At 34.4% G+C, this 17,262-nt stretch overlaps 1 protein-coding gene across 2 annotated transcripts in view; it reads left to right on the top strand.

Moving 5' to 3' along the window:
* Elk (Eag-like K[+] channel) overlaps positions 1–17,262 on the top strand; it is a 989,230-nt gene that overhangs the window by 44,686 nt on the left and 927,282 nt on the right. The window lies entirely within an intron of this gene.

Below are 17,262 nucleotides of genomic sequence, written 5' to 3' on the forward strand. Positions count from 1 at the left end.
ATGTTCCACCAACATGCGCCAGTTTGCAGACGCTGATCCCATGAATCAAGTGCAAGCAGGCAAATTGAAATTAGACCGGATAGACTGATTATGACAAATTAATTTGGCTGGCATTGCCAGTGGTGTTGTTAACTTAAATAAATAAATAAATAAATAAATAAATAAAGTTTCGCTGTAGCCTTCAAAGTGAACGCACGCATACGCGCAAACTACGTGCATCAAGTTTATCAAGTGAACGCAAATTTAAGATAAAACTGTATAAAACAACATTTTGTTATATTTATCTATCGGTTTTTTAAATAGATACCTCCAAAAAACCTATTCTCAAAAGTCGGATATCGAGGAACAAACAAAAAATATTTGTCGACAATGTTCTTTAGAAATTAAATCATTTCTTTATGTTCGTTGCCATCATTGCAATCGTCAATTCCATTTCTCCTCGTGCTGCTCACTCTCCGAGAGCTCGTATAAAGACATGGGTCAACCAAAAAGAGCTCTATGGAGATGCAAATACTGGTCACAAAAATCTCCTAATATTGGGTATTTGGTTTTGCCTCCGGAGAATGAAGAACAACGACAAGTCAATCAACAGAGATGTAAAAGTGACGAAGCTAGCAGTAGTAGCAAAAGGTTCAAAAACTCAAGTACACCAACATCATCATTAAGCAACAACAGCAACGAAAACAAAGATGTGAAAGAATTAAAGTCTAGTTTGTCTGGTTTGGAGAACTGCATAAAGCAACTAACGATGAGTATCACTATGATGAGTGCTAAACTTGAGGAAAATAGTGAGCAAATTGAACGGCACACAACAGAGATGAATAAAAACATAGCAACACTGACAACACAAATTCGAGATCTGCAAACAAGAGATAGTGAAAAAACAGAACAAATAGAAAAGCTAAATACAAAAATTTGAGAGGCTTGAACAAAAAGCAATTGATAGAAACGTCGAAATAAGTAACATATCCAACATGAATATCGATGTGAAAGATGTTGTAAACAAAATAAGTGAGAAAACCGGAGTACCCATAAACAACAACGACATCGACAGAGTATACAAGATACATAAAAAGAAAAAAATTATTATCGAGTTCTCAACTCTCAGCAAAAAACGAAAATTAATGAGCAAAATAAAAAGACACTCATTGCAAATAAGTACAGGGATTGGAGAATTGAATGAGAACGGAGAAACTAACGATAACAACAAAATATATCTACACGACGAACTCACTCCACACAATCGTCGCCTGCTTTGGCTAACCAAAACAAAAGCCAAGGAATGCGGTTGGAAATTTGTTTGGGTCAGAAATGGATGCATTTATGCCCGTAAAGCCCTTCCCCTTTCTTTTTAATAAATAACTCTTCTGACCTAGAAACTCATATCTTGATTCTGCACATATCAATCCCAAATTAATAAAATCAAAATATATTTCCATTCGATAAAAAGCGAGCACAATAAAAACTAAAAACGATCATAAAAAGCTTTGTCTTTTTTTTTATAAAAACTAATGAAATATCAAAAAAAAAAATTAATTATACTGAAGAAGATGTCAGCAATTTTAGTGAGTAAATGCAAATTGTCTGAACTTCACCTTAAATATCATACATTTGAATATAAGATCCATGAGAAAAAATTTCTTAACATTGGTAGTGAATACTTCAAAAATAATAGAGAAAGTGCATTTAATAGTTCTCTGCGAGACTAACATAACCGATGAAGAGAATCCTTTTTATTCCATAAATGGATTCAATACAATTTTTAAAAACAGAGAAGGCAAAGGACTTGGCATTGCCATATATATCAAAGAAACGCTGTATTTCAAAAACATAAATATAGTTATGAACTCAGCAGAAATCACAGGAATTGAGCTATCTGTTTCGAAAAATACAACTGCAACAGTTTTAGCTGTTTATCGCCCACCTAATCAAAGCATAACACACTTCCTGAGTGAATTAGATGAAAACTTGGGTGCCATTGGCAAAAAGAACGAAACAATCCTTTTATGTGACATAAACATTGATATTATCAAACAAAACCCATCGACATCATGTTACCTGAACATCCTCTCATCGAATGGATTACAAAGTATTATATCCAAACCAACGAGGGAAGACGGGAATAGGATGTCTAAAACCTGTATTGACCATTTATTCATCAGATGGGATAAACATTACAGAGAGATCTACTCTGCAATAATAACCACACCAATATCTGATCATCATGCGGTATTTGGATCTATAGAAGAATTAAGCTGCAAGACAAAGCAAAACACACATTCCACAAAATATGTAATTAATACCAACAAGGTAAATAACCAAATAAAAAGCATAAATTGGGAAGACATACTAAACCGTTCTCATAACAGAACCGAACTTTATTACAACGTACACAATGCGTTCAATAAAGTATATGAGTAATCTAAAAAAGAACACAAAAAATTAAAAAAAAACGTAATCCTCATCCATGGTTAACTGAATCGTTATTAAAATCATGCAACATAAGAGACAAATTATATAAAAAATGGTGCCAAAACAAAAATAACAAAACAAACGAAAAAATCTATAAAAACTTTAATAATAAACTAAATAAAGAAATTGTCAACGCCAAAAACAAACACCTTTATAATCAGTTCGTCAAAAACAAGAATAATCCTCGTGAAACCTGGAAAATCTTAAACGAAGTTACTGGAAAAAAGGCAAATAATATTGATGATCACATCAAACTCAACTTTACTGGGGACACCATAAAGGAAATAGCAGACAACTTTGCAACAAAATTCAACCAAAATGTCTTAGCTATAGTTCATCCATGCAATATAGTTACGTTGAGTTGCAGAGTTGACAGAAATTTGTCAAACTCAATGTTTATGGAATTTGCGACTGAATCTTAGATATACACCATACTGTGTACATTAAACACGAATAAAAGCGCAGGGATGGATAACATAAGAGCTGTTGATCTGAAAAATAACGCGACTATAAATGGTAGTATAACAGAACCTTATCTTATAAATGGTAGTATAACAGAACCTGTGATACCCCAAATATTAAAACAATCTGTAATCAGGCCCATATATAAAGCAGGCAACAAAGCAGATTACTCCAATTATAGACCTATATCGATACTCCCTGTGTTAGAAAATGTCCTAGAGGAGATAATAGTACGAAGATTAAACGGCTTCTTAACAAAATATAAAATAATAAATAAAAATCAATATGGATTTCAGAAAGGCAAAAATATAAACCAACTTCTTGGACATTTCAGCAATCACATTAATAAACAACTCAGCCAACAAAACAATTGGATTGCGCTCTTTATAGATTTCAGTAAAGCCTTTGACACACTGTCACACGAAAAATTATTAATGTATTGGAGAACACAGGAATAAGAGGTCATTGCTTAAGATGGTTCCAACAATATATATCATCAAGTTTATTTAACGTCATAATTGATAACACAAACAGCATACACTTATCCACGTGTTTTGGAGTTCCGCAAGGATCAAAACTAGGCCCAATTTTGTACTTAATTTACACTAATGAAATGACTCAACACCTACGCCACAGTTAGTCCTTCACATACGCTGACGATACAGCCATAATAGTGTCAAACAAAGAAATCGCCGAAGCAACGTGCAAATGCAGAATGAGTTCAATATCGTCACAAAATGGTGCCATGACAATGGCCTGGTAATCAATCCCAATAAAACAAAAATAATGCACATCAGACCAGGATGTGTGCCAAAAACCAACATATCTATTGTTTTCCATAATAATGAATGCCTACACGCACAAATCCATGAAGTTGAAGATGACCAAGAAGAAAAATGTACAACTCACTTAGAATTGGTCGAAAACTATAAGTATTTAGGGGTTCATCTTGATCACAACTTCAAATGGAAAACTCATATTCAAAATCTACAGAAAAAATTGTGAAAAACATCATTTGCCCTGTATCATATTGGTAACTGTGGTTCATATTTCGTCCTGATACAGGTTTACTATTCGATAGTAGAATCCCAGTAAAGACACGTGGGGAAACGCACGCTGCTGCAAATCACTACAGGAAACGCAAAACCGAATTGTAATATCGTTACTTAAAAAATGTCATCATCCATCTAACAACTACTCTCACGAAAGAACACACGACAGTAAAAAAATTATGTATAAAAAGCAAAATATACTTAACATCAATGAATTGTATGCAATAACAATAGCAACCGAATTCTCAGAAGATCCAAACCTTGCCAAAAAAATAAACCATCAACAAAACACCAGAAGAAGATTAGAGGGCCGATACATCATACCAAGCTATAAAAACGAATATGGGAAGTTCTCTTTAGATGTCGCTCTGCCAAGTATTCTCAACGAATTTCCAAAAGAGGTGTTAGAAATAAAAATGAAACGACCAAAAATAAAAAAAGAAAAAATATTAAAAATAATGAATTAGTAAAGAATCAGGCTATATGAAGTCTGCAGCCTAATTTGAATTCTGTAAATTGCATAATATTTTAACTTTATATCCTACAGACAAGCCAATTGGGCTTCGTAGGTAAATGTACTGTCAACATATTTTCATGAATAAAGAAGTCCTGAGGGACAGAATTAAAAAAAAAGAAAAAATAAATAAATATGTCAATAATGTGGTGAAATCCGAAATGCGAGACCAAACCGTTGGTGTGAACTGTGTTTGAAATACGTGTTGTAAAAGATATGATGCAAAATACCACTGAAACAACATGAAGTAAGAATTTTAGAGTTTCAGAATATTCTGAAGAATTGCTTAGAACATTATTTGGAAGATTTCTGGAAAAGGTTACATGGTTCAACTCCCAATACTTTAGCTGATACTGAACAGGATTTCAACAATTATGTTAAATTTTGTATATTTTATCGATTTTGAGGCCCTAGAAGGAGTCTTCTTATGTCGACTGTTCAAAAGATAAGTTCTACTAGTTTAGGGCTACAATATTGCAAAAGACAACAAAGCTAAATTGCTAATCTTTTCTGATAAAGGCCCGATAAATCCAAAAAACTGTAGTTTTAGCCCGGTTTAGATGAGGCCATAAAATCCGTACTGGATTTGACAGTACGTTTTGTAGTCTCAATATGTATGTACTTTGAAAAAATGCATATTAGAAGTTGTTGCATTTTCAGTGTTGTATAGTGTAATGCAAGATCGCCATGTTATATACCGTGAGATAGAGGCATCCTTGGGCATTTCTTCCACCAACAATTGCATGAACAGATGGCCGCAAAAATGGATTCTCGTTAGATCCGGCAAAATTGGACAATCGCTCAAAAAAAGGCTTTTGGATTAGTGCAAAAAATTGTGAATAAAAACTATCGCGGTGTTTCAAACGACATATATAAGATTTGTCGCAGACGAATCTTCGATCTATGCAGGTGCCGAAACAAAACAGGAACGACCGTTTAGGTCTTCGAAAGCGAGACAAAGCACTTCGAAGCAAATGGTCGCCTATTTGTTCAACGACTATACGGCTTGAGAATTGTAGGACGGTTAATTCTGAGTGGCACACTAAATGTGTTTGCCTGAAGTCTCCTGAGAAATTCGAAAAACGACCAAGAGAAGACAAAGCATTCTTCTTCATGACAATACGAGCTCTCACACATCGATGAAAACCAGCGCTCGTTTGACCGGACAAAATGTTGAATTGATGGGTCATCCACCGTACGGCCCTGACTGGGTATCCAATGACTTCATTTGATTCCAGAACATCAAGAAAAAAGGCGCTGTCAACGACTTTCGTCGCCAGAAGATGCTGTAAATGCGTTCTAAAACCGTATTTTGAAGGTGTCTCAATCGGATCGGAAAAACTGTTTCAAAAATTGGTTTTAGTGCATGAAAAAGTGTATAAATCATGCAGGAGACTACTTAAAAAAATTTGATGGTAAATGTACGCGTTTTCATTGTTAGGCCAGATAGTTATCGTGAAGCCCCACTAGTCTTCCCTGCCTTGCCGTAAGCAAATATTAAAACAACGGCTATGGAAGTAAGCCTGAAACTAAATATCCCAAATAAAAAAACGTCAATCCTCGTAAAAAATTAAAATATATCATTCTTACTATGTGAAAACACCAAAATAAAGGAAGTTGGATGCTTTCCTATAGAAAATCAAAATCTTAGAACCCGAACCAATGAAATGTTGTTGGAAATACAATATTTCTCATAGATGGATTGCGTGAAAGGTAAAAGGAAATCACAGGAGGAATCAATTTGGGATTTTGAACCGAAAAGTGTTTTTTTTTATAGGAAATAGAAAGGAATTTGTTGGAAACCAATGCTTACCTAATGGTACAATCGTTTATTATTAAATGATTAAACAAATGAAAAGCAAGGAAGTCGGAGAAAGCACAGAGAGCAGGTTTCAAACAAGAGAGCAGAACTCTTAAAATAAACTTCACAGCTCTCAACAATTTTGTAATTGCTTTATTACAATGACATGGGGATATAATGAATATACAAAATAAATGTAATTTAGTGGTGAATTAAATTCCAGAAAATATTAGGCACTTCAATGTTTCGTTAGGGAATAAATTAAGATTTAACAAAATATCCCAAAATTTTACGAGTCAAAATAAAGTTTACATTTTTGCCAAGCGGAATAAATTTTGTATTTCTTTAAGCAAATAAAGCCATATTTTGGTTTTTGAATTTCTTTTCAACGAGTGTTTTGGTGTAATCCGGTGATATTTACCCATTTGTCCCGTGGTACCGCTTTCGGGTAAATTTGGCATAAAATAGGCATCTATTTATCTTTCTGTCGATTTTTTTCTGTAAGTATTCAATGGATTTGAAGTCTAGAGACATCAATGAGTGATCCTAGATACATACATAGGAGTCAAATATAGTAACATTTTATTCATAAATATGGGCAAACGCTTCAGTTCATATGGAAACAAGAGAAGGAAATATATGGATATATAAATTAGTTGTGTGAATAGGAATGGATGTTGGTAACTGAAGAAATTGTGCTATTTCAGTTGGCTGTAACCACAAATCAATAGGATATAAATTCGTGGGTGCGGACGGGCAGTTGAATAAATGTTGGGTGTCGTGAGGACTTTGATGTCAGTATGGGCATCTGTTTATGGTACCGGGAACTATGCGTTCTCTGTAGGAATTGAGAATACTACTGTAACCGGACCAAAGTTGTGCCAATATGGAACGCGTTGGAACACAAGAAGTCGCTCACTATCCGAAATTGCTGGAGGATGTTGGTTTAGTACTTTGTTGCATCTGTAGCCATTTATGGCTTCGCAAACTGCCAGTTGATGCACGGTGTTTAGAGAGTTCGCGATCGACAATCGGTTGACGTCAGATGGAATGACGTCTTGGATGTCCTCGCGATAGCACCAGAAGTCCTTACGGATGCGTATAGGTGGGGTATCTTCCATCACTACGTGATGTTTAGGGTGGCTCGGCTGATAACATGCCAGTAGGAACTGTCTAGTCAGCAACATATTATGTTGCCTTACTGACAGCATACTGGTCTCCTCATGAAGATGATCCACATTTGTCATCTGGACCCATAGCAATCCGGAGAACATTGCTTTGTGACGTCTGCAGGATTTTCCATTGTATGTTACTCAAGAAGGAAGTCCAGACCGGGGCGGCGTAATTGAAGACGGAGCCATGGATTTCACCTTCTGATTGATGTGTGCGGCTTGCGAAGAGAAGTGACGAATATTGTCGAAGACTACCCCAAGGATCTTTGGATTACGAACTGTGGAGACACGCCTGTCATCGACGAAAATAAGAAGTTGTGTATGGACATTGGGGCGGCCCAAAAATGACAAAATTGTTTTTTTTTGAAATTAATTTTTTACATTTGATCTAAAAACCTTATATGAAATTTTATGGCGATGGGTTAACGTAAACCCGTGCCCCAGATGTATCTTTGTTTCCACAGTAATTTGTATGGGACCAAAGGTCAATTTTCACGAAAATACTCTAGAAGCCGAATTTATGGTCCAATCGATGAACAACTTTACCAGTTCATTAGTGTGGCTAAAAAACGATGTCTACAAAAATTTATGATGATCGGTTGACGATAACCCTTGCCCCCTGACCGATCTTTATTTCTATAATATGTACCTTGTATAGGGGCCAAAAGCGAATTTTCAGGAAATCGCTCTACAGGCCACAATTATTTTCCAATCAATGAGAAAACTTTATCAGTTCATTGTTGTGTCTTAAAAACGAATCCTACAAAAATTTGTGAAAAACGTGCCAGATTTTAATATTAGCTATATAATGGTGCCCAAATTACCTATAATTGGCCATATATGCATATTGGATCAAAATCAAACAGTTGTGGAGTTCTGAAGAATTGATATATTTTAGGGATCAATAGGTGACCTTATCGATAAATAAAAGGTTAACACCACATACCACAGTACAACAAAATCCAACTTTTTTTAAAATTGAAAGAAATGCTGGGCAGATTACACTGCTCAACACTGAAAATGCAAACAACTTCTAGTACGGTAATTCTGAAAGTACATATTGGGACTACAAAAACCATAGTTGGGCTTTCTATTGTCAGATCTAATTTGGATTTTATGGCCTCATCTTTTTTATCTCAGAAACCAATTTTGCTTTGCAGTCTTCAGCAATATTGTACTCAAAAAGTTGTAGAACTTAAATGTTAGCCAAAAGGTCGGGGAAAAACGGCATTTAGCTCATCAAAATCGGACTTGAAAGTCTTGTTAAATGGGGTTTGAAAGACCTGACAGCAACTTTCATGATAAAAACATAAGGATGTTTCCAGAACATTTTGTATATACTAGCACTGTATAGTAGTTCAATATATAGGATCTGGAACACATTTCTATGACATTCTTAATAAATCTAGAAACTTTAAACACTAAATGGTTTTTAAGAACAAATGGTTTTGGATTCGTACGAATCCTTAAATCAACAAAATGTTCGAATTAACAGTACTCAACCTAGATTCGTGAAGGAGAGGATACTAATTTTCAGCGGTGCTCCAAATTTTATCATTTCTTCTATGCCCCCACCATAACATGGAGGTCAAAATTAACTTTTTCATTTCGTTTGTAACACATTGAAATATTCGTCGGAGACAAATCAACATAATATTCTAAGTTTATATAACCATGGCCATCTGTTGAAATCAAGTTACAGCTCGCAATTCTTAAGATATAACTTTATAATTTAGTTATAATTTGGATTACTCCTAGGATGTTAGGTATTGAAAATGGACTATATCCGTCAACGTTTTGATATAGCCCTATAGAATGGTAACTCCCGATTTTCGGTATTTTTTTTTAATTTTAGCCACATTATCTATTTAGTCTTCGTTGGGGGTACAAAACTTTCCACCAGAAATTTGTGGGTACATGCCCACGTCTTCATATAGCCCCCTTAGAACGGTAACAGCGACTTTCGCTATTTTGAAGGTCTCAATATCCCACCAAAATGGCTGAAATTTAGGATAACCTACTGAAATAGGACAACCTACTGAAAAAAGAATCAAAACGATCCAAGATGAGCTTGAAGTTCGCTTTTCCCTAATTTAGTGCGGAAGGTACCCGACCGATTTAGTCCATATTGCAACCTGATACATGACTGGATGAAATAATACGATCTGCAAAGTCTGCACCAATCAAAAACTCCCTGCGACTCAGGAAGTATGGACTTGCACAAAAAACAGTTTAAAACGATTCGAGAAGGGCTCTTAAACTGCACTCTATCCGAATTTTGTCTGGGAGGTACCCGAAGGAGTGGACTGATATAGTCCATGCGAAGTTTGAATCAATCAGAGACTCCCTGCGAGAATTATCTTGCGGATAAGCCATTTTGGTTGGTGCCGTCAGTGTTTCTTGGAACTTTTATGCTATTATTTCAGGAAGCATGGGCTTGCGCGCGAAAAAATTGTACCGTCGTAAAGGGAGCCGCAAGGACAACCTGCTGAAAAAAATTTCAAAACTATCCGCGAGTTGCTCTTAAACTTCACTTTATCCGAATTTTGTGTGGGAGGTACCCGAAGGAGTGGACCGATATAGTCCATATTCGAAACCGATCTATGTCTGGAAGGAATAAAACGATTGCAAAGTTTGGACCAAATCGATTGTTCCCGCCGAGAGTTATCGTTCGCACCATTTTACAGAAAAATTAATAACTGTTGCGGAGGGGGTACCCGAAGGAGTTGAACGATATTGTCCATCTTCGAACTTAAACTAATGGTCTGTTTCTCTAAGACGATTCGAACTTAAAATCGTTCGAATTACTACCAAACTCCTGTTGTTGTGGAAAATGTTTGTTTGATTGAAAACAAAAATTAATCAAATATTTTCCACAAAACATAAGTTTGGTATTAGTTCGAATTTATATTCGAATCATCTTAGGGAAACAGGCCATAAGTTTGGACAAAATATTACGATACCCAAAATTTGGTTTGAATCGGTTGATCCGTTGGAAAGTTATCGTGCGCACCAGCCAGCCAGACAGACAGACGGACGGACATGGCTAAATCGACTCCAAATTGTCTGAAACGAATATCGTCCAAACATACTTGGGGCCTAAAACCGTTAGTTCGGTGAGGCACATTTTTGGTCGTATCAAAGTGTATATGGCAAAAACCAAAAATGTTTTACAATCGATGAATCCGAGTTTCACCCATTCAGAATTCGCGAACTGTTAACATATTCTGTATAGTATGATAGTATGATTGAAATTCTTTAAAATGAAGTGTTTTGGGAGGAATCCCATAAGGTCGACCATTAAAATTAATTTACGTAGAAGCTGTGTTGGCATCAATGTGGAAAAATAGGTAAAAATGGGTTGAAGCCAACAAGTTTTTTTTTGCTCCCTTCCGATTTCTGGCTTAACCTTACATTTTATAGACCTATGCCCAAAGAAAGACTCAAGGAATACTCATGGGCAATATGATACTAGTGTGTGATTTTTCGATATATCCACTGCATCCACCTAAAATTGATGCTGACATTTTGAAGCCGGAATTTCGGTTTTTTTTTTTCAATTTTTTTAATAATTCGGACGCGCAACAAGATAATATTCAAAACTCATAATAGGATTATAGAACTCGTGATTTTACGTCGTTTAATGCATATCTCATGAGTGTGCTCCGTACAGCATCCTAGTAATTGGAGTCTAAAGGCCAATATTTGATGCGTGAATTTAAAAAAAAAAAACCTATTTTTTGCGTTTAAAATTTACAAGTGCCATTCGATTTCCTTTGAACCCCGCGTGAATTTAGTTTTTTTTACGCGACGGATCCGATGAGACGTTCCGCGATCGAATCCATTCACTAAAACCGCGGATACCTTGGAAATAGGAAAATCAGCAAAAATTTATTTTGACAAATCGACGTATTAAAAAGCGATTTTCTTTAACATTTTTTACATAAATGGAATCCTTTATACGCGATTATAATATGTGCGAAAACGCGTGTCATAAAATACAGAGATTCACGAGTAATATATTTTTTTTACCAAAAATAGAATGTGGAGGCACATCCGCGGTTCTTGAAGAATCTATTTGAAATATGTGTATATAGACGTATTTTTGATGGGTGCTAATGAATTTCGTTTCGAATCAAACCAAAAAATATATTTGCAACAATATTTTCCAACAATAAGTTTTTCTCTTTTGTTGTTGCTATAATATGCAATTTATGTACCCAATCTCTATAAATTTGGTATCATATTTTTCTACGCATTGTCTAGATTCCGCATATATTTCTTAATTTATGTTTTGAGGGTTTGTACGGACTCTGGGACAGGATAATTTGGATTTACTTCAATTTTTTTTATTATTTGTTGATTTTCCGCGAAAGTAATAAATTTAGTAACTATTTAAACATCTACGAATAGATATGGAATGCTGTTAACGATTTATGCATACATTTTCTCATAACAACAAATGAGATATTTTTTAATATTTTTTCTTTATATGAGAATAAAAACCGCTATAACTTTTGCGCGCATCGTCCAATTTTGTGAACGCGAAAAGATTTGAAACCAGAATTTTTTTCTTAACCTCTATGCCAAAAATTGTAGATGTGCTCGCAAAAAAATTTTTTACTCTTTGTGTTTAATTTCAATCACATTCTGTTGTAATTACAGCTTTTGCAACACTTTATGTTTGAAATTACGCAGTTTGTGTTTAATTTCAAGCATATTCTGTTGAAACTACTGTTTTGCAATGCTTTGTGCTTGAAATTACGCATTTCCATAAATTGCTCTATAATTTGTTAATTATTACGCACCTCCTAAAAAATCAACAAAACATCAAAGTGATTTTCATTGAAATTTTCCATAAATAATTTAGAGAGTTCTAATGAAATACGATGTCGGATAGAAATGGCAAGAGAAGCGTTTCTCAAATACAAAAAAGTACTAAGCAGCCACGACATCAACATTGAACTTAAAACCCGCTTTATCAAGTGCTATGTACGGTCTGTTCTATTGTACGGGGCTCTAAAACATGGACTGTAAAACCAGCAGACGAGAAGACGATTTATACATATTTTAAAAATGAATATGAATTAAAACTGTTTGTTTGAACTAAACATATATCTTTCTATCGACTCCGCCAAGTGCATACTAAATACTACTTTGATAATCACGAGTTAGAAACTGTTGAATCATTCAATGGCCTTGATATATTATAGGATTATCCATCGTCTAAGCTTTCGACCACATATACAACCAGTCCCAAACAAATATTTGTTTGGATCCAAACATATTTCTATCATATATTTTTCTGCGTGTATAAATTCTATGGTGAATATAGCCAATGGACCACTAGCCTTTATGAAACGATGGTGTAAAGAATTTGCGGATCCTCTAGTCACCAAACACCTCTACGTATCTTTTGTTTTCAGCATACTTGAATATGGCGCAATAATCTGGGATCCCCGTTATACTATATACTCAAATTCGATTGAATCTGTTCAAAAACACTTACTTAGTATGATTAAACTGCCTACATTGCAAAGTCGCCGTATAATGTTGGCTTTAAATTTTGTTTTAAATATCATGCAGTGAAAAATATATTCAGACTTGATTATGAGTAGAATTCTAATAAAAGCTCCCATCAGGCCAACAAGGAATTTTCAACTTATTCAAATTCAATATTTCCAAAGTAATTATGCCAATAACTATCCACTACGCTACCTTTTTATTTAGTTCAATAAATTTCATAATCCGATAGATTTGTCAGAAAATAAAGTTAGTTTAATACGGAAAATAATATTACATCACGTATTGAGATGTAACACTTACACCCAATATGTATATTTTTTAGTCTGTAAGGTCTTAGTCTTATCTTAATAAAAAACTCTATTTCTGTTCAAGAAACCTCAGGATTTATATCTGCAACCCGATAATCTTCCTCAATAGGAAACCTTATATATGAATGTAGATAAAACAAAATCAGAATATTTACTTAGGAGATTAAAGAAGTGCACCTCCAGATTTTTTTCCAATATTTCCAATTATGAGCTTAGTTTGGCTACAATGCCCAAACTGTGATACCAATCTCTGGTCTCGTTAGTTTCCTTGTGAAGTTTTGATTCAGAACAAATTTGTATGTAATTTTATAATTGGTAAATGGACCATTATTTTGATTACATTTAAATTTCAAAATTTGTCAATTTTGTTAGAGACAATTATGCTCATTAAATTAATTACACGCAGAAAAATTTATGTTAGAAATATGTTTGGATCCAAACAAATATATGTTTGGGACCGGTTGCAAACAAATATATGTTTGGATCCAAACATAATATGTTTGGGTCCAAACAAATATATGTTTGCAACATTTTGTAACATATCTCAATTTGATATGTTTGGGTAAAACATATTTTTTATGTTAGAACATTTTTTCATGGGTGGGGAGAGGATGTTTGTCAACGAGAATAATTACAGTGCTCTCACGGCTGTGGAATGATGTTTTATAATGAAGAGTTGTGTGTATTGTATAATAGAAGACGTAGAAGCGAAGAAGGGGGCTTTGGTGGCATGTATGCGTCAAACTCGTGTTTCTTGTTTTGTTGTTAACCAACTTAGCAGGCTACGAAGAAAAGAAGAAATGATATGAATTATATTTTTTTCTTTCTTCAGTGTTTTAGATGCCTTTGCAGAGTCAAGACGGTTAAGTGAGTGAATAAATCAGTGTTTTGTGTTTTCTTAAAGAAATTGTGCTTTTTAGTAAATTAAATGCCCAATACATTTTATAATTGAATCGGAAAGTTGAATGGAATTATTTTATTGGACAAGGAAGAAATCGCATTTAATATTGGTAATTACATACATACTTATGCATAATCATTTGATTCTAGATGCCGATTCCCCGCTGATGATTTCAACTATGAGGACAATTTGTTTTATTTCACAACTAAGGAGAAGCGTCCAACTACATTTCTATATATTTTTCCTTTTTAAAAGTGTGACTATTTACAAATTATTTCAATCAGTTTTTCTTTTATTAGAGTGTGTTATGTATTTCTTTGGAATTTTGTATGTACCTATGTGTTTGTTGTTCTTTTGCCTTTCAATAAACAACCTCAACATTTGTGTGTATACTATAGAGATAGCCAGTGAGTTCTTATTGAGAGCAAGTGAGCACACATTTCAAAGTGTCTTACATTGAATTTTACGCTCCCTTGCTCTCAGTAAGCGCCCACTGGTGCATATGTTTGTTTTTTTTTTGTGCTTTTTGGGTTTGTTTTTTTTTGCACCCAAATATATAAAATGTTTGCACCCAAACATAAAATTGTTTCCACCCAAACATATCTTTGTTTGCACCCAAACATATATATATTTGCACCCAAACATAAATATCTTTGCACCCAAACATATATATGTTTGCACCCAAACATATATTTGTTTGCAGACCCAAACATATATTATGAAATCGCAACATTTCCATAAATTCTTCGTTCAGAGAGTAATTTAAATTTAACAATGTACAAAAATCGTTGTTCGATTTCAAAATTTTGTATTGTGAAATCACTCGTTAATCCGGACAACGCGGTAATCCGGACACTAGCATTTTTTACATTGTAGACTCGGTAATCCGGACATCCCATATTTTTCTGACCTCGATAATCCGGACGTCAATATATTTTCCCTATTTTGAACATTATATTTTTATTTATTTCATTGACGTTTTCATTCTTAGCAATAGCAATTGGTGTATAAGTAAGAAAAATTAAGTTTTTCAGAGTCTTAGGTCCAAATCTCGACATTCGGGCTAGCCATAGTTGAATCAGTTATACCGCCAGGAAGATGTCGACATGGAACCGTCTGAATCTTTCAAATGAAGTAATAGTATCTAAAACCTGTGTTGCATAGCCTAGTTCTCTGAAAAATCGGTCTTGCGGATCTTACCTCTTAAGGAATTAGTTCATTAGATTAGTGAGAAACTCTGCAAGAAGCGTGTAATGTCTTCCAAGGATATTTTAAAAAATTCTTATGGCTCTTTTATTTTCTTTCCTTGACATTCAAATTCACCGGATTGTAATATTTATTGTATTTTCGTAATTATGTAACCAAAAGATTTAAATTCCATTTGGTTTCATTCGTAGTTCTAAAAATCAAATGTAAGCCTATACACATTTTTGATAAAACATTATTTTTTTGGTTTCGATGACGAGATGAAATCATTCATAGAAATGGCTAAAATATATTCACCATAATGAGAGGAGTGCACTTGAATTCTGAAGTTCTATCGCGAGTCTTAAGAGAGACAAAAACTGTTGATACATTACTAGTGACTCTGAAGAAATGAAGAGTGGTATAACCAGGGTTTCGGAGTCGAGGTATTATTGGCTCGACTCCGACTCCAGACGAGTTTTTTTCACGACTCCGGGTCGACTCCGAGAGTGAATTCCTATACCACTAAAAATTAATAAAATGTGCACAAATATTTAACTTGTTCCTCTACATATTTTGGCCTACATAGGCTAATGTGTTAGTTTTTCCATACATATTCTTTAGAAAGGGCATTCGTTCGAATACATTCAAACATACCAATATTGTTTCTGCCGAATCTTACATTGAAAAATAGCAAAGTTAGAAACTTTTTGTCGGTTTTCCTTTTTTGCACTAGTATATTCTGGACGGAATTCTTCCGCGTGAGAAAATCTTAAAGCTTTCAAAATGTCTGAAAATGAAGGGGCAATACAAATCATGAGGGCTACATGCAATAAAATGTATAAGCAATTCATGACCAAGTTTCAAACTGGATGTAAGCCAACATTTTAGGGTGCTTAGCCTTGAAAGGAGACCCCCAGTTGTAAAGCTCAATAAAAACCATTTTTCATGATTTTTTTCGAGAAAACTACGTAACTTTTTGCCTGATTTTTCCTTCATCTAAAAGAGAAAATGAGGCCGTCCACGAAACAATTTTTATTAAAGCATTTGCGGTGCCAACTCTAGCCCGAAAGCTAATAAATCAATTGTCATATATTTTTATGACCGATTTCGAGAAAAACGAAGTTTATATGCTGCATACAAAATAATATAAATTGTTCCCATCCAACGCTCAATATTGGCAATATTGTTCCGATCGACTTAAAAATTTGGATGTCGACATCAAAATTGAGTATATATTGAATCCAAGAAGAAGGATTCGCCGTTTGTCAGCCTTCTGAGTTATGGCGGGATGAATCTGTCGTTGACCAACAACGAATTTATGATGCCCTAATTCAGAACCGTAACCATCTAATTTCATATATAGTTAATAGATTATTCGAAATTTACCGAAATAAAAAACATACGATTTTTTGAGAAAGTAACGGGTAAAACTGATAAAGGACAATGAAAACGTGACAATATCGATTTCTGAATATGGGAAACATAATAGATATGGGAAACATAATTTTCGGTGGAACATTTATGTAGAAAATTTCAAACAAAAAACAAAAAGGATATGGAAGGAACTGAGCTAGAAGGACAGCATATTCGACAAAAAATGATGAAACAATATCTCCAAACAGAGATAAAAAGCTATTTTCTCAATGGTTGATGTGGGACAATCAAAAAATTAATGATGTCATAACTCAGCTATTTCAGCAATGGGATCCTTTGGGGTTCTCAATTGGGGCTTTTCGAAAAGGAATTTTTCCTCCTCCAGATCTTAACTTCCATTTTGTGTCACAGGGTATTCAGTAAGGATGACTTCTCATAAAAAAATAAGATGAGAATACCAATAGAACTTTGTGAGAAGACCAGTAAGACTTC

This window comes from Musca autumnalis, unplaced genomic scaffold, assembly GCF_047663935.1.
Source record: "Musca autumnalis isolate F117 unplaced genomic scaffold, ASM4766393v1 scaffold_5, whole genome shotgun sequence".
In the NCBI taxonomy this organism is placed as follows: domain Eukaryota; kingdom Metazoa; phylum Arthropoda; class Insecta; order Diptera; family Muscidae; genus Musca; species Musca autumnalis.